At 35.6% G+C, this 19,046-nt stretch overlaps 1 protein-coding gene across 12 annotated transcripts in view; it reads left to right on the forward strand.

The window, feature by feature from the left end:
- ELF2 (E74 like ETS transcription factor 2) overlaps nt 1–19,046 on the forward strand; it is a 95,855-nt gene that overhangs the window by 43,379 nt on the left and 33,430 nt on the right. Inside the window, exon 2 of one of the 12 annotated variants that reach the window (XM_042935473.1) lies at nt 6,551–6,709. The exons of 10 other annotated variants lie outside the window; for them this stretch is intronic. The gene's annotated coding sequence lies outside the window, so the exon portion shown is untranslated. The remainder of the gene's footprint in view (nt 1–6,550; nt 6,710–19,046) is intronic. One more of the 12 variants, XM_042935472.1, reaches the window with a different exon arrangement.

The following is a 19,046-nucleotide window of genomic DNA, read 5'->3' on the forward strand; positions in this document are numbered from 1 at the left end:
AACAAGGCCAGCAAACTCCGCTTGAAGTGATAATTCCTTCTCTCAAAATAGGTAGTTCACTTCATACAGGCTTCGTGACCTTGGACTGAAGTGGTACTTGATTTACACAGTAGATAATGCAAGTGGCAGGAAGATACATGTGTGGTTTTTTGAGGGTTTTGGAGAGTTTTCCAGTCTGAAGTGAGACGCATGGGGGCAGAGATGAATTTTCTTCTTGAGAAAAAGAATAGGAAGAACAGCAGGATGATAGTTTGAAGTAGATATTGTAACTGATTTTATTACAGGAGCATAACTAAGCAGAAAACTAATGGCACAAGAAAAAAAGTATGATAGCTTAAGTTGAATGGAAAAAAACAAAAAAAAGAACCTGTTTGAAATTCCTGGAAATTGTTTTGATCAAAAAAATAAGGAAGACACACTATCTGCTAACTAATTTGGATGTAAATTTAAAAAATAAAAAATAAAATTAAAAAAATAAGGAAGACTATGATTTTGGTAGCAAATCGGAAACTTTGTAAAATATGAAAACTACAGTGCCAAATTTGCATAAGTAGAAAATTATGGATATTTATCACATTAAAATACCACACCAGGTCAGCCAGATCTTATTGGTTGTATAATTGATGATTGCTGCTTCATTAATTTCAGTTACTCAGGTAAAAACAATTCCAAATAGGAAGTGGATATAATCTGTTCAAGGGATTTTATTTTCTTAGTTATCTTAAACTCTGAGGGTGATGATAATCATTTATAGGGCAGAGATATGAACAATTGTGATATTGGAAAAGGGAATATACATAGTCTGGGTAAAAGAACATTTATTTTTGTGATATTTTGAAAGCAGTTTTTGACTAGCTGATAATATTTTTTAGATTTTTTTTTCTTCAACATGAAAAGGAAGTATTAGTAAATAACTTGTATTATCCTAAAATAGTCTAAAAGTACCAGAGAAGTTCATCTTAAACATTTTTAATTCTATTCTGGTTCATGTTTCTGTTTTTTTTTAAATCTATGCTTGCTCTATTACTTCAAAAAATAAAGAATAGTATCATATAGCTATTTTTGTCTCTCACAGAATAACACAGTAAAACTTAGAATTCATTTATAACTCTTTTAAAGGCAATGCCAAATTGAGACTGAAAACTGCTGGCTCATACATCTTATACATCTATAATTAGAACAATTTAAAACACTCCAATTTATTCATCATAAGGCATGCAGAACTTGAAACTACAACATACTAAGTTATTTGAAAATACTATGGCTCATGGGTTTTTAATGTAACTTTATAAGAATTGTTAATATATATACATTAGTTTAGAATCAGCTAATCCAAACCTAATTTTGTTTTTATTTAAGGAATAAAACGCATTGTTAAAAAGATTTTATTTTTAAGTAATCCCTACACCCAACATGGGGCTCGAACTTAAAACCCTGAGATCAAGAGTCCCATGCTTTACCTACTGAGCCAGCCAGGTGCCCCAATAAAGAATAAAATGCAATTTTTTAAGTTTATTTATTTATTTTGAGAGAGAGAGAAAGAGAGCAGGGGAGGGGCCGAGAGAGAGGAAGAGAGAGAAAGAGAAAGAGACAGAGTCCCAAGCAGGCTCCTCACTGTGAGCACAGAGCCTGACGTTAACCAAGAGATCGTGTGTGACCTGAGCCAAAATCAAGAGTCGGACGCTTAATTGACTGAGCCACCCAGGTGCCCCAAGAATAAAATGCATTTTTAAACAAGTAAAAATCTGAATAAATTTTCCTTCTTCTGATACCTAGAACATATACAGATAAATAAAGTTGTTATGACTTATCCTAATGTATGTTTCCTTTTAGGTAGTGGATTAAGATCAGGTTCATTTTGTAGTGCTATAAATTTTTAACTTAAATTCCAGAAACGTGTAGGTTTTGGAGAAGAAGTTGGGAAAAAAGGGAAAGGAATATTTGTAAGATGTCTACAGAGGTTTTCATTTGGTGAATTGGTGGAAATGAGATCTGTATAGAATAAGATTTCCTTTTGTACATCTAGGAAATACTTTCTGGAATGCTCCTATGTTATAACTTAGGTTATATTCATAATTCATAATTCAATATTCATATATTCATATTCATATATTCATAATTCAATATTCATAATTATTCATATTTATTGACCTGATATAGCAATTCTCTGCATGTGTACATTAAAGTTTTTCTTTTATTGCTATATAACCATATGTATATGTTTATACCAGAAACCATGTTCATGATGAAATCTAGGCAGGAGTACTAAAATTATATAGTGAAGTACAGTTAGCCATCTTAATTATTTTGTGTATAAAATGATTTCTCATTTTGTTAGTGGTAACCATAGGCTATTTTGCTTCACCTTTTTATAGACAAAAAAATTCGACATTTCTCTCACAGAGCTTATGTGCAATAGTAATCCTCTCTTAAATTTTATAGGAAAAGCCAAATATATGTTTTGAGACTTTAAAAATAGGCATATTCATCTAAACCTATAAATTGCCTTTTGATGATAACTGGAGATCAGTAATCATAAGGAGTCTTTGGGGAATAGTAATGAAGTATGAGTGCCGTCTTGAGTCTGGCAGGCTGGAAATACCCTTGCCAGTGGCTGCAGACTCCACTCCACTCCAGTTCTGGGGGCCTGCTAGGTATACTGATGTGGCACATTGGGGATGGACAGGGGTCTCTGGGATTCCCTACTGAGATTTGAGGTAGATAGATAGATAGGTAGATAGAGAACACATGAATTTTAAAAGGTTATTACAGATTACCATTTAAAAAGTAACAAGTTTATACCAATACAATCAATAGCAGATAAGTTTTGATAGAAATCTTTTAAGGCTGGGCTGAGAAGATTGAACTGTTTAGGATCTGCTTCTTCATCTTGCACCTTAACTCTATTTATCCTCTTAACCTTCCACTTTAATTTATGAGAATATATTACAGATACTTTGCATTTCTTACGTGCAAAGGTACTGCTTTCAACATGTTTCTTTCCCTCAAGGGGTTAATCATTTAGTTTTAACATATATAATATATACTGTATTGGAAATGTAAAGCAGTATAGAATCAATTGGGTGCTGCTTACAAGTTCAAAGAGATTTTCAGAAGAACGTTCAATTTACAGGATTAGGGAATGTTTAGAGAAAGTAAAGAAGGAGGACAGATGGTAGGATTTGGATGGGCAGATAGGAGGTAAGTGAAAGACACTGTAGACTGAGGACAACATAATTAATAATGGGTAGAATATTGAAGTTCAAGGCATGTTTAGAAGATATTGTGAGTAAACGAGACCTTGACAGGAGGTCCCATTAAGAGTTGTGACTGTATTATGATTTGAACCCGAGAGTGAGTGATAAGGCTTGTAAGAAGCAGAAAAATTTGGAAGGTTTTCAGTAGAAAGTACTATGTAATTAGTATCTCAGGATCTGATGTTTGTAGAGGAAGGGATGAGGCAGGCAGACTCGTTGTTGTGGTTATGAGTTAAGGGTTGACTTGAGAACTATTAAAACAAGGTAGAAGCAACAGGAACAGAAGGGGCTTATGTAAGCAATACTACTATGCAAGATCTAACAATACTTGACATGGCAAATTAGGGGGAGAGGCATAGTTAGGGAAGATATTACTCGGTTTTTTTGACCCTAACTTGATGGCCGTAATATACAAGAATTCGAAGAAGGCAAGACTGTTTTGGGAAACAGGTAAGTTTGGTAGTAGGTGTGTTGATTTTGAGTTGAAGCAGAGCAGGTCTGAGGAGAAATATTTGGGTATTTAAAGATGTACAAATGTGTAGTCAGGGTCCCACTGCAAAAGTGATGGCATATTCAAATTAGGATAATTTTTAGAATGTTTTAATAAATGGCTAGTTACAAATGTGTGGGCAAGCATAGGGTGCCCATAAGAAATAGGGCAGTAGTCCAGAGGTGGCAGCAGCAGAGCTCCTTCTGTCCTTTGGCCTGAGGCCCAAAGGGAGGGCATGGTTACTGGAACCCAGAAGAAGAGAGCCCTGGAAAGAGGGTCACCTTGGGAGAATCTGGGACCTTTGGTCAAAGGATGCAGCTGGCTTGAGGGTGATGCTACAGGGAAGGAGCCAGGGAATAAGGACCCTGATTTTGTTCTCCTTCTTCCCTCTAATTCCCTGCCAAGGCTCTCCACTGATCAAATGCAATCTAAAGCTATGGGAGTCCTGTTGAAGTCAGCCTTCTGGGACAGAGAGAAGCATTAAGAAGGGTGGAGAATAGACCTGGAGGGGCAAAGGGAACATATCTAGTACAGTTGAAGCTTATAAAAGAAAGATCAAGGAGAGACTGATTTGGGAATCATCATCATCGATGCCATGGAAACATATGGAATCTCCAGAAGGAAAGGTGTTTGAGAGATTTCTCTAAGGGAGAAGGTATTTATATTCTGTGTTTGTCTTCCTGTGATCAAGAACAAAGGACACAAAATTAAAGAATTGACCTTAGGGAATGTTTACATTAAAAAAAACTTTTTTTCTAATGTTTATTCATTTTCGAGAGATGGAGAGAGACAGAGCATGAGTGGGGGAGGGACAGAGAGAGAGGGAGACAGAATCAGAAGCAGGCTCCAGGCTGGGAGCTGTCAGCACAGAGCCTTCAGGGCTTGAAACCATGGACCGTGAGATCATGACCTGAGTTGAAGTCGGATGCTCAACTGACTGAGCAACTCAGGTGCCCCCAGGGAATGTTTACATTTTGAGAAACCTGAAGAAGAGCCAAGAGTAATCAATTAATGACAGAAAATCCTATTCCTGAGATTAATATTTTTTTTCTTCTAGCCTTTTAAGTAGTTCTCTTTAGTAGAAAAAGGAAGAATATTGATTGGGTTAGTTAGTCTTGGTTTCAGACTTCTAATTTATCACTTACTTATCAGTATTTAACTTTTTGGGGGCCTGTTTCACTGTCATGAAATAGTAATGTGAGGACTACATAAAATAAATATATAAAACACAGTGCTTGTGATGTAGTAAGTGCTCCATAAGTATCCCTTTAACTTCATTAGGTCCTTTCCCGTGCCTTCAAATATATAGAAGGTCTTTTATACATTAAAACAACATTTGTTTACTTTTCCATTGTGTTTTTCTCTTTCCTTTCACTTCACTTTTTGTAAAAAAACAAGTGCTCTATACCTTCAGTGTGTACTTTTTCCTTGTCATTCCTTCCTTAGCTTACTGTGCTTTGGCACCTACCTTTATCATTCTCCAGAAGCTCTTTGTTTATCAGATTTCAAAAGACACTTCTCTGCGAAATTCAGTGACCCACAGAATCATCCAGAAGTAGGTCCTTCCTGTTCTGTCCTTCTTATCTACTGAAACATTATACTCTAGCTGTTTTCCTTATTGCCCCTTGCATGGACTGTTTATGCTTCTGAACTTTTGCTCAAATACATTTTTCTATCAACCTGTGTTCAGGTATTATCCATTTTTTTAAGGCCCAGCTACACGAAACTTTCCTCAGTGATTCTGGCCTGCATTAAATGCTCCCTTTCCTGATCTTCTGTTAGACCATCTGGACTTAGGCACTTGATCATTGCTTTCTTATCCTGTTCTTGTGTGTATACATATTCCTTTTGTTTTCAAAGTAAACATTAGAAGTCCTTTGAAGACATACTTTTTTATTTTGTTGAATACAGTGTACAATATAGTATTTAACACATAACTGTTAGGAAATACAGATTGAAACAAATTGAGTTTTGACTTAGTATTGCAGTATAATCAAGAACCATCTATGTAAAATCTTAAATATATTTTCTTTTTTTGGTACCGAATTAAATGTTGAATACCTTAGGGTTATTTAAAATATAAAAAGGTAGTCATCCAAAAACATAAATATGGCTATCCAAAATATATCAAAGCCCATAATGTTGTCATACTAGATTAACTTCATCTTAAAATCACAGTAGGTTTTATGTGATTACACCTAAATTTGATTTTTTTTTACAATAAAATCAATACATTCCCATTGGAGAAATTGGGAAGTATTGCAAAGAGAAACCGTGAAAATCACTCATAATCTTACCAGCAAGGGAACAGTAACTATTGCTTTTTATATGTCCTGCTGGCCATGTTTAAATGTTATGTAATACAAGTGGATTTATTAATCTTTACTAACAAACTGGCTGAAAGCAGTCTGGTAGCTTCTTACTTCTCTCTTCTGATCATTGGGAGCAGGACTTTGGTTTTTAACTAGGTATCAAAACATAAAAATTTTGTGTTAATAGTTAAAGAAATGATCAGGAAAAATTAGAAAACTTAGGCATCTACATTTATGAACAAAATTGTGTTTAGGGGTTAGTTGAAAAGATAGACGAATGATCAGAATTTTTACATAACTCAACAAGAAAGTGCTGCTTTTAAAAAAAAATACATGGAAGTTTAGCTTTTTTAAATGCAGTTTAAAAAAAGAAATGAGATTTCTGTCTTGAAAAATAAGTTCAGGAGCCAAATTTCTTTTCTTGAAAAGTCTCAAGACTAGGTTGACTTCATGATGAGCTGTGATAACTTTTGTATTTGTTATACCATCAGAAATCCTCCCTGTGGCACAAAAGGACTCTTTTAATTAGAAAATATTGTTGCCACAGGGAGGTAGAAGATCGACATGAAAAACTGGGGATCTGAAAAGGAGCCCCTATCCTAGGATTACCTGAAGGTGAAACAGATTGAGCCAGAAGGAAGACAATGCTGGTAGGTTGGTTTTTCATTTACTAAGAATGTTTACAATTTTCCATTTAATTACAATTATTTCAATATACCTATACCATATTTTTGTTTCAAAAGTGACAATGATTTCTCCTTAAGGAGGGAGAAATAATGTAACAGTATCTTTCCTCCTAAACAATTTGTTACCTGTGCTAACCCCTGCCATGTTCCTAATATTTGTTTCTTTTTATAGATTAAGCTCTAGGGCTGTTTCATGCCTCCACTTACTTAGATGCTACTACTGATCAACATCTTCCAGTCCTTTTTTCTGCATTTCTGTTATTTCTGTTGCTTCTAATCTAGACTTTTTCTATATTTTTTTAAAGAAGTGTTTTCTTCCAGTTATCCATTTTGTTGAGTTTAGCCTAGTCACTAGTTTTCTAAAAAGGTAAAATGTGAATCTGAAGTTCCTTTCGTTTTTATTCTAGAACTGTTTGAATTATAATTGTACTGTGATTTGGATCAGTTAGAAAGCATTATTAGAGAAAAGTTTTTAATATTTTAGTAAGTATATTTCATTTAGCCTAAGATGCCATCTATTGTAAGAAACATTTTTAGATCACTAAAAGAAAAAAACGCTGCCAATTATAAATTTTAGGATACTATCAATTGTAAGATACATCCTAGTTTCAGAGATGTTAAAATGTGAAAAAGCATACATCTTAGAATTAATGAAATATGGTATCATGCAATTATTAATCTTCCTGAAATTCTCATTTACTGGGCATTGGACATTAAAATATCAGGTTTTTAAAAACTGGAGGTGAGTTGTGGTTGTGGAAGTCCCTAAATGTGTTGAGTAAGGTCTCTAAGTAGAGGGTGTTTAAGTGGAAAATCATTTAACTGTATTGTTTAAAAGTATACAAAGTAGCTAGAAGGTATTAAATTATGAAGAGTATAGAAGATGAAAAGTTTTAATATGACACATTTACTTAAATCAATAAATAGAGTTTTATCATAATTGTTACTTTATAATTGGACTTTATGATCCAAAAGGAAAATGAAGTGAAGCTTCTGCTTTCTAAACTGTTATTTTATTTTTTTAATGTTTATTTTATTTTTGCGAGAGAGAGAGAGAGAGAGAGAGAGAGTCCACATGGGGGAGGGGCAGAGTGAGAGAGGGAGACACAGAATCCGAAGCAGGCTCCAGGCTCTGAGCTGTCAGCACAGAGCCCAATGTGGGGCTCAAACCCACGTACCATGAGATCATGACTGGAGCCAAAGTTGGTTGCTTAACGACTGAGCCACCCAGGTGTCCCTTTAAGGGCTCTTTAAAATATCTGCCAATTTTTAGTTCGCTCGAATGTATGTTTTACAGATTATTACGTGAAGGAAAAAATAGTGGCCAAAAGTAAAGAACTACCCTGTCAGTTAATAAAGGAGAAATGAAAAGGAATGATTTTAAATGGTATTTGTATGCTGTAAGAAACATTTTATATAAACAGAAAGAGAAGTATATCTAGAAAGTAGATCATTAAAGGATGTTTACTTTTGGAAACTAGTAGCATTCATTCCTTTGCACTCAAACTTTTTACGTTTTAATTTTTAATTTTCAAACTTTTATTATTTTTTTATAAGTTTTTAAATGTTTATTTATTTTGAGAAAGAGCAGAAGAGGGGCAGTGAGAGAGAGAATCTTAAGCAGGCTCTGCACTATCAGCATGGACGTGACCACGAGGTCATGACCTGAGCTGAAATCCAGAGTTGGATGCACTTAACCGACTGAACCGTCCAGGTGCCTCCAAATTTTTAATTTTTTAAAGCACTAGTTAACTTTCAATTTTGCTATATAACAATGTGTCTGAGTAATAAATTTTTTAATTTTTATTTTGTAATAGTTTTTTATTTTTTTATGTTAGCAAGAGAGAAGGAGAACATGAGCAGGGGAGAGGGGCAGAGAGAGAGAGAATCTTAAGCAAGCCACATACTCAGTGCAGAGCCTGATGTGGGACTCGATTTCACCATCATGGGATCATGACCTGAGCCAAAATCAAGAGTCAGATGCTCAAAAGAACTGAGCCACTCAGGCACCCCAGTAATAAATTTTAGACTGAGGAGAGGGCTAAATTTGGATTGTATAGAATTTTAAATGAGTGCGGCACCTGGGTGGCTCAGTTGGTTAAGTGTCCAATTTCAGCTCAGGTCATGATCTCACAGCTTGTGAGTTTGAGCCCTGTGTCGGGCGCTGTGCTGACAGCTCAGAGCCTGGAGCCTGCTTAGGATTCTGTCTTTCTCCCCTCCTGCACTCATGTTCTGACTCTCTGTTCTCAAAAACAAAACAAAACAAAAAAACATTAAAAAAAAAAAAAGAATTTTAAATGAGTAGCACACAAGGTTATAAATGTTGCCAAGTAGGGATAGCTGAAGGTTCTTAACTGTAGGAATGCTTTAAAACGTCTCTGGGTAAATTCATCCTCTACCAGCTCTTCCTAAGGGCTGATGCATGTTGGGCTCAGAGCCGAGTATCTTGTGGTAAACAACACCTTGTCTTTGCTCTCACCATGCTTTCAGCTTTGTGGGCAATGAACAGTTAAACATATTATTATAACTAACTGTGATGGCTGTTATGATAGGATTAATGAAAAGTTTAGGGAGTATACAGCTAGGGAATGCCTAGGAGGACAGAGAATGCCTCCCTGAGAAGTGACATCTGAACAGATTTGAAGGGTTTGAAGTAATTAGCCAGGCAGAGAATAGCGTGGTTGAAAGTCTGGGAGGAAGGAGAACATAGCCTATTTGAGTTGCAGAAGGGAATTCAGTATGGCTAGAATATGGATTATGAAAGGGAAAGGGAATTAAAATGAAGCTAATGAGGTAAAAAAATCTTATTGCTGAGGACTTTGTAAAGACTGTATCTTGTAAGGCTGAGGACTTTGTAAGATTTGTATCTGTTTGTTGGGCCTTACCTAAAGCCCAATAGGAAGCCTTTTAAGACTTTTTTAAAAAGTATGTTTTTTTATACAAATTTAGTTGTTTCCCAAACAGTACTGTAAATGAGAAGTAAAACAAGACAATCAAAGCATTACCGAAAATGACGAAAATGATGTCTGAACTCCGTAGCTTCTCATTCGGAGCTCCCTAATAGTTAGCTATTTTTATTCACCTGCCACTAAATTGTCTGCCTCTGTAGATTTGAGCTTTAGGTGTGCTCATCGCCTATACTAAGCTAAAAATTACAGAGATTAAAGTAGTTGCACATCTAGCCTTTCTTTTTGGAATTCAAAGCTGGGTGCTTTGGTACAATGCTGTTTCAGGAGGAGGAATCATTGTCCCTTGTGCATCCTCCATGACCATTTGTAAACTGGGAAAGAGACCCATGAGTTTTCTCAGGTTCATGAAGGCGCCCATCATTTAAAGGAGGTCAAGAACATTTTCAACGCAACTATTAACTTTTGTAGAGTTGTTTCATCTTGTTGTGTCATGTACCTCTTTGATCACATGGTAAATTCAGCCTGTGGACCTTCTCACGGAACAACTTTTTAAAATATATAAAATACAGTAACTAGGATTACAAAGGAAACAAATATATTGAAATATAGCTTTTGAACTATTTTTAATTGTGATATATTAATGCATATGGTTCTTTAATAATGAATCATAAAATGAGATCTCATGGCAGATCTAATTTATATCGATAGATAGTTATGACCATAAATTACATTTTGAGATATCTGTAACAACTATAATATGAAAATATTTATGATATCTATTGGCCATGAAGTCACAAAACTGCCCAAACTATTGTGATTTGTGCCATTATTTAAAATTAAAATGCTTAATTTCAGTTAAAATCTAAAAAACAGTTTTTCTAGGTTTCATCCATATATTATTATTTTAGCTGTCATCTACCTTTTTCTCATCCTTTCTTGCCTATATTCTGCCCTACTGCTATTCTCTTTTTCCTAACAAGTCATAGCGGGGATCTGGAAGCCATTATATTTTTTTTTTAAATATTTTTTGTAAATTTTTTTAATGTTTATTTATTTTTGAGAGAGAGAGAGAAGGAGAACGGGGGAGGGACAGAGAAAGAGGGAGACACAGAATTAAGATCAGGCTTCAGGCTCTGAGACGTCAGCACAGAGCCCAACGCAGGGGTCAAACTCACGAACCATGAGATCATGAGCTGAGTTGAAGTCGGACACTTAATCGACTGGGCTACCCAGGCACACCTGAAAGCCATTGAATACACTTTTATGATCCCTGCTAAGAAAAAAAAAAAGCCTCTCAACTATGTAGTGGTTGATTGATTGACCTAATTTAACTTATTCTAAAACATTCTAATATTTGAGCATTTAGTATATTTCTTTAAAGGCTCATTTAATATTTTATGACCTATTTGTCAGTTTGAGATCCATCTATTTCTGTGACAAAAATTTCTGTGGCCAGTGGTTCTCAAACTTGACCATACATCAGAATCATCTGAAGCACTTGTTAAAATACAGATTGCTAGGCCCACCTCCAGAATTTCTGATTCAGTGGATCAGGGATGGGACTTGAGAATTTGCATGTTTCACAAGTTCGCAGGTGATGCTGATGCTGATGCTGTTGGCCCAGGGATCATACTTTGAGAACCATTATCTAAACTATTGGGAATGACAGCACTGAAAGAGAGCTTCTGCCATTGTGAAAACCCAGTTAATACAGTAGCTTCTTACCATGTTGTGTTATTTCCATCACAGAAGATTGATATTGGGGGTGAAAAGATACCAAAATTCTTTCAGGTCTATATGAGATGATGTAATGAATTACTATTAATTAATTCATCAATAAATATTCATGGAGCACCTACCATATGCCAGGCACAATTTTAGGCATGGGCTAGCCGGGTAGACAAGACAGGCAATGTATCTACATTCCTAGTGCTTAGAATTTAGTGAAGAAAGCATGTAAGTTTACAGTACTGTAAAATTGTTTTGTCACAAATCAGATTATACAAATTAACATCTCCCAAACTGGTTTTTTGTAGATTTAATATTTGCAATTAAGCTAAGATCATTTCTTTTCAAGCATTTGAAGCAGCAGATAAATTCTCCCTCTTCCACCTTCATGTGACAGTTATTAAATACAGATGAGATACTGGTAAACTTAACATTTATCATGCACAAAGTACCTATTATATACAAACAACATCATGGCTCCTAGGGAGTAAGTGATTCAAAGTCGAAAAAGACATGGTGCCTGGCCTTAAGGAAGCTTACCACCTAAATTGAGGAAAACTAGCATTCAAGGAAATAATACCGTGGTGTAGGTACAGTTGCGGAAAGGTGAGGAAGCACAAAGAATTGCCAAGTATGGTAGCTAATCTAAAAGTTCCAGATTGCATTATAGCTATATGGTGGTTCATTTTAAATTTCATCATAAAGGCATAGCTGACAGTTAAGGCCTCTGGCTTTAGGGGCAGAGGAGCAGGTCAAATGGAATTAAGCATTCCTAAATCTCACCATTTTAATTTTTTTATGTGTGGAAATAGTACCACAAAACACGAGTGACTTCTTTTTTCCCATTTTTATTTTTCCCATTGATAAATCAGGGGACATTGAAAGAACCCAGCCTGTTTGCAGTGGTTAGCTACAATTTAGGAATGGGATTAGGAAATGGGATGGTACTAATTGTTATTTAAAAAAATTTTGTATGTTTCTATAATTTTTTTCATCAATATACCAGGGAAGAAAGAATGTAGCCCATTTCCTCTCTTTTGCTTAGGCATTATTAAGATGTAATGCCAGTTTTTATAAGAGATAACCCATATTCTCCTAATTTAAGGTCGGTGTTTGATCATAACCGGATGTTTGATTTCTTTTCACTTTGTAAATCAGTCAAAATACATATCCTACTTGAATGAACAGTTAAATTTTAAAATTTAACTGAAAATATTTTTCATATGTTTTATATTAGGTGGGTGGTGATCATAGGTAGTTATTCTCCAGGATAACTTATTTATTATTTTCTTCTTATTATTTATTTAAGAATATATTCAAACAAAACAAATTACTTGTTAGAACTTGGGAGAGATTTTCTTAAAACTAGACGACCTTGCAAAAGATCACTCTAGGAAGTTTTACATCAAAAAGGAAAGAGTTATAGCTCTAATTTAGTTAGTGAAAAGGTACTTCTTATACATGATGTTTGACAAGACTTTTAGGAAAACCAGAATTCTTTTGCTTCTTCTATATTACCTTTTTTTTACAACTTAATTCTCAGAAAATAGATAGAATAATAAGTTAGAATGAAAAAATTCTTTTCAAAGGAAACCAAGAATTCGTCTAAGAGGAAAAATAAATGGAAAGGTGCTGATTTCTTCCTGAGACATTTGCTTGCTTTTTTTTTTTTAATTTTTTAATGTTTATTTATTTTTAAGACAGAGAGAGAGCGTGAGTGAGGTAGGTGCAGAGAGAGAGAGAGAGGAAGACACAGAATCTGAAGCAGGCTCCAGGCTCTGAGCTGTCAGCCCAGAGCCTGATATGGGGCTCAAACCCACAAACCGTGAAATCATGACCTGAGCCGAAGTCGGATGCTTAACCGACAGCCACCCAGGCGCCCCCAGGCTGAATTCTTATACTTCCTAAAGGAAGTAAAAGAGCATGAGGACCTGAGACCATTTGTGGAGTTATCTGAGATGGCCTGTTGTACACAGAGCATATTTGTGTGTGCGTGTGTGTGTGTGTGTGTGTGTGTGTGTGTGTGTTTGTGTGTTTGTGTGTGTGTGGCTAGAATAAGAAATTAGATATGGCCCTAACTGTAAAGGATGTTGCTTTTTATTGGTGAAAATATATAAGAAAACAACTCTTTAGGAGTGCCTGGGTGGCTTAGTCAGCTAAGTGGCCGCCTTTGGCTCCAAGTCATGATCTCATGGTCTATGAGTTTGAGCCTTGTGTCAGGCTCTGTGCTGACAGCTCAGAGCCTGGAGCCTGCTTCTGTTTCTGTGTCTCCCTCTCTCTCTGCCCCTCCCCCACTCGCACTCTGTCTGTTTCTGTCTCTGTCTTTCTTTCAAAAATAAACATTTAGGGGCGCCTGGGTGGCGCAGTCGGTTGAGCGGCCGACTTCAGCCAGGTCACGATCTCACGGTCCGTGAGTTCGAGCCCCGCGTCGGGCTCTGGGCTGATGGCTCGGAGCCTGGAGCCTGTTTCCGATTCTGTGTCTCCCTCTTTCTCTGTCCCTCCCCCGTTCATGCTCTGTCTCTCTCTGTCCCAAAAATAAATAAAAAAATTAAAAAAAAAAAAAAACATTAAAAAAAGAAAAGAAAAGAAAAGAAAACTCTTTATAACCGAAGGTTCAAAGAAAATCTGTGTTGTAAGAATGGGAGAGAGAGCTATTATTTATTTTGATGGAAAGTTCATATTTTAGCTGAGCCTGGGAGAATAAAATTTCATTTGAGAAATGTTAAAGAAAAAAAATCAATGATACTTGTTAAAGCACCATAAGGAAGACTTTATTCAAGAGGGGGGTACTATTATGATAAGGATAGAGACCACTGTTACATGATTTTGCAGTGAGGGAGAGAGAGAGTGGGCTCAACTCTGAATACAGCGTAAGCAAGTGGTAATTTATGGCCAAGGAGCAGAGTCATTGGATGGAAAATTTCTAAGAGAAAACATCAGGAATGGAGGGGTGGGGGTTCTGGTTAAACAGATTCTTGCTAAAGACAGGCCAGGATGATCACACATTACCTGGGGATTTGGGAAGGATGAGGAACCCGATTAGATATGGAGAGTAATCAGATATGGAGGATGGGGGATTCTAAACAGACTAGCTAAACTGACTTAGAGTTCTTGTTAGAATGGGATTTTACAAGGAAGTACACAGATAGGCCTAGGAGAAGGTTCAGGAGCCTGACTAAAGAAAGTTTGGTAGACAAAGAATCTTTGTTCAGCAGCAAAAGATTTTCTGGTTGAGAAGTCATCATTTATACCTTCTTCTACCTTACCTCCTAGCCCAAAACCAGATCATGTCAGTTTTCAATTTTGCCTCCAAAATGTATCTTGAATCTACCAGTTTCTTTCCATCGTCATTGCTCCTAGCCTAGACTAATCTGTAGTTATTTTATGTGAGTTATGACCATGGCCATTGGCCTTCTAACTGGTGTTCTTATTTTCACTCTTGGCCCTTCTCCCTTTTACTCCAAAGAATCCATTCTTTATATAGTAACCAAAGTGATTTAAAATATATATTTATAAATTTAATCATTACATTCCCTTCCCTAAAACCTTGCAGTGGGTTCTAATTGCACTTAGGATAATATTCATAATTTTTAACATGGCCTTCAAGACACTGAATATTTTGTCTCCTCTCATCCATCTAGAAACAATAACAACAATAAGAGCAACAAAAACAAAACCGTAACATTTAAAATGTATTTACCATATTGCCAGGAATAGTTCTTAGGTCTTTACATATTAATATATTTAATACTTTCAACAACCCTAGGCTGAATAACTTTTCCAAGGTTGGACAGCTATTTAAGTGGTGGAGCAAGGATTTAAATTCAGATTGTAAGCCCAAGCTCTGAAGCATTTATACTCTGATGAATTACATACATCCCCCTCCCCGCATTCGCACACTGTTGTCTTTTATATATATACACACATATATACACTGTTGTCTTTTTGCATTTCCATTAATCTAAAATTTACCTTCACATGGTACTCACATACACCATTTGCTTTCTGGGACAGAGTGCTTTCCATTTTTCAGTTTCTTACTCCTGGTCATCCTTTAGATCTCAGTTTATTTTTTTTTTATTTAAAAAAAAATTTTTTTTTTAACGTTTTTATTTATTTTTGAGACAGAGAGAGACAGAGCATGAAGGGGGGAGGGGCAGAGAGAGAAGGAGACACAGAATTGGAAGCAGGCTCCAGGCTCTGAGCCATCAGCCCAGAGCCCGACGCAGGGCTCGAACTCACGGACCGTGAGATCGTGACCTGAGCTGCAGTCGGACGCTTAACCGACTGCGCCACCCAGGCGCCCCTAGATCTCAGTTTAAATGTCACTTTCTAAGAGAAATATTGCGTTTAGCTGATAAAAAGTCAATCTCCATTAGGACTGTTCTGTTATTTTTGTCATAGCCCCCCATTTTTCTTTTTTGGTTAGCACCTACAACTTTGATACAGTAAACTCCCACAATGTGAGGGTAAATAATTCCCAAAACCTCAAATTGCATGGAACATGGCATTATTGTGAGTTTAATAAAATGGCCCGAGACAAGCTGTGTGGAGAAAGACATGTGTGAAAGGGGTCCCAGGACTCAGACTATGGCATCCAGATCAGTCTAAGGTCCGGCTGTGGTTTGGTGCCACCTGGTGGGTAGTTGTGTACTCCAGTGACGGTTGTTTGAGGGTAGAGTGGAAGATGGGAGCCAATTACCATGTATTCATTATTCAGTACATTACCATGTATTCATGTATTCATTAAGTTCTGTTCTATTTATATTTACTTGTTTAATGTTTCCACATGATGCTTCATAAAACCAGAGGGCTTATCCTTTGTGTTTACTGGTATTGCTCAGAGCTAGGCACCAAATAGGTTTTCAATAAATTATTTATTGATGGGTGAGTGAATGAGAAGACATCATGAACCAGAACAATGCCAGGAATTTTGGATTTTATTTAGATTAGGCTTTGTAGTGGCATATGGTAGAGAGAGATAAGGCTAGAAATATAGAGTGGAACCAGATTATGGTAGCCCTTGAATAAAATAGTTAGGAACTGGGTGAAACGTGAGCTGGAGAAATTGAGAAGTGAAAAGAAGGACATTTATTTTAAGCAACTAGAACATACTGAAATAATAGAAATAGAAGGTATAGCTTCCAGAATACTAAGTTGGGGGTAGGAAATAAACTAAACGTGATGAAATCTAACAAAAGGCAACAAAGGAGAAAAAATGGAAATACAAATAATAAATCAAGATAGTAGAAGTAAGTCCAAAACATCAGAAATCATATTAAAATAACCTGTTGTGATCTTAACATGAGCCTGTGTTATTTTTAACAGATAACACAAAACAAAATGATGTAAATAATATAAAAAGGATAGAAAGAAAATATTTACCTGAAAAATGCTAACCAAAGGAAGCTGGTATAATAAAATAGAATTTAGGGTGAAAATTTTTAATTGCTATGGAGACTCTTCAGACTGCTAAAAGGAACAATCCAGAAAATATAATCATCATAAACCTATGTGCATCTAACAACATAGCTTTGAAATATCATTTAAGCAAAATCTTTCAGAATTGCAAGGAGACGTAGACGTTCCTACAAAACAATGGGACTTCAGTACACCTCAGCCAAAATTGCAAAATCAAGCAGATACAAAATTAAAAATGGGATCAAAGATTTGAACCATAGGACTTACAGACTTCATAAAGTAGAGATTTATAGAACATTTTTTAAAAAGTTTATTTACTCAGAAACTGACATGGGGCTCAGTGTCACAAACCGTGAGATCATGACCTGAGTTGAAGTCAAGACTTGGGCGCTCAACCAACTGAGCCACCCAGGCGTATAGAACATTGTAGCTAACCTAATAAAATACAACCCCATACACTTTTTTTCCAGATATATTTAGGTCGGTTTTTAACTGTGTACTAGGTCATAGAGGAATCTCAACAATGTCCAGAAAATCCATATCATTCAAAATTTATCATGTCATCCTAATACAAGATATATTAGAAACCAACAATGAAGTGAAAATCAAAATACTTTACACTGGCAACTAAAAACTCATTAACTGATGAAAGAGAAAATGAAAATTATAAAACATTTGCAACGAAATAACAATGAAAGCGTTGCATATAGAAATTTGAGATGTAATTTAAATAGAACTCACTGGAAAATTTAGTAGCTCTAAATGCATTTATTGGAGAATATGAAAGATTGATATAGTGAGCATTTAGATGTTAATAAAAGGCCAACAGAATAAATCAAATTAAGTAAATGAAAGGAAATGATAAAGATAAAAGTCAATATTAATGAAATAGAAAATAAAATAGATTATTGATGAAACCATAAGTTTTAAAAAATGGATGAACCTCTGTAAAGACAGACCAAAGAAAAATGAGCACTATGAAGAAAAAAAAAAATGACCAGTAGAATAGAGTTTGGAAATCATAAGAAAGTACTATGAATGACCTATTGCCAAGGATTTTGAAAACCTATGGACAATGAAAAAAATATATATATGTTACAATTGATTCAAGAAGAAATAGAAAACATTCAAATCAACTTTTTAAGTTCTTTAATTTTACACATGTATTCCCTCATTCAAATAAAATCCACCAGACCGAGGTCTATTACTAAAATGTCAAGGGATACATACTCCCTATTATATACAAACTATTATGGAAACAGTAAAGAGGGAAAGCTTTCCAACTCATTTATGGAGGTAGTATAGCTTTACTTTAAAATTGACCCAATATAAAAAGAAGAACATTTCTTGCTGAATTTAGGTATGATCATAGCTACAAATATTCTAAATAAATAATAGTAAATCTAGTGCTAATTAAAAAACACATAGTGACTAACTGCATACTAGGAAGGCAAAGGCTATTAGAAAATCTGTTGAAGCACTTTGTGGCTCAGTCAGTTAAGCGTCCAACTCTTGATTTCAGCTCAGGTCATGATCTCATGGTCCTGAGATCGAACCCCACTTAGGGCTCCGTGCTGAGTGTGGAGCCTGCTTGGGGTTCTCTCTCTCCCTTGCTGTCTGCCCCTGCCCCACTCATCCTCTCTCTCTCTCTCTCTTTCTCTCAAAATAAGTAAATAAACTTAAAAAAAAATAAGAAAAAGGAAAATCTGTTAATCTGCCATATGAATAGACTAAAAGAGAAAACCCGTACAATCATTTCAGTAGGTGTAAAAGCATTTGTTAAAATTCACCATCTTCTGAGACTTTTAATCTGGATTGGGGCTTAATGAGGTATCTATATTAAAAATTATGGCAAATACCATAATTAGTAGGGGAACAGGGTGCCAGCTATCATCTCTACTAACTAGCATTTTTTATGGGGGTCCTAGCAAATGTAAATAAGAAAAAGAAATAAAAAGTATGAAGATCAGAAGGGAAGAAACAAATCTGGTATTCACAAATGGTTTAATTAACACATAAAATTTAAGAAAATGCATAGATTTTAAATCTGCTTCAGAGAGTTCATCAGGGTTGCTGTATACAAGAACAATAATCAGAAAATAATAAAGATGTGGTATGCATGTGTGCATGCGTGAGCGCGCACACACACACACACACACACACACACACACACACACACACACACACACAGGAATAATACTCAGCCAAAAAAACAGAATGAGATCTTGCCATTTGTAACAACA

Source organism: Panthera leo, chromosome B1, assembly GCF_018350215.1.
Source record: "Panthera leo isolate Ple1 chromosome B1, P.leo_Ple1_pat1.1, whole genome shotgun sequence".
Taxonomy (NCBI): Eukaryota; Metazoa; Chordata; class Mammalia; order Carnivora; family Felidae; genus Panthera; species Panthera leo.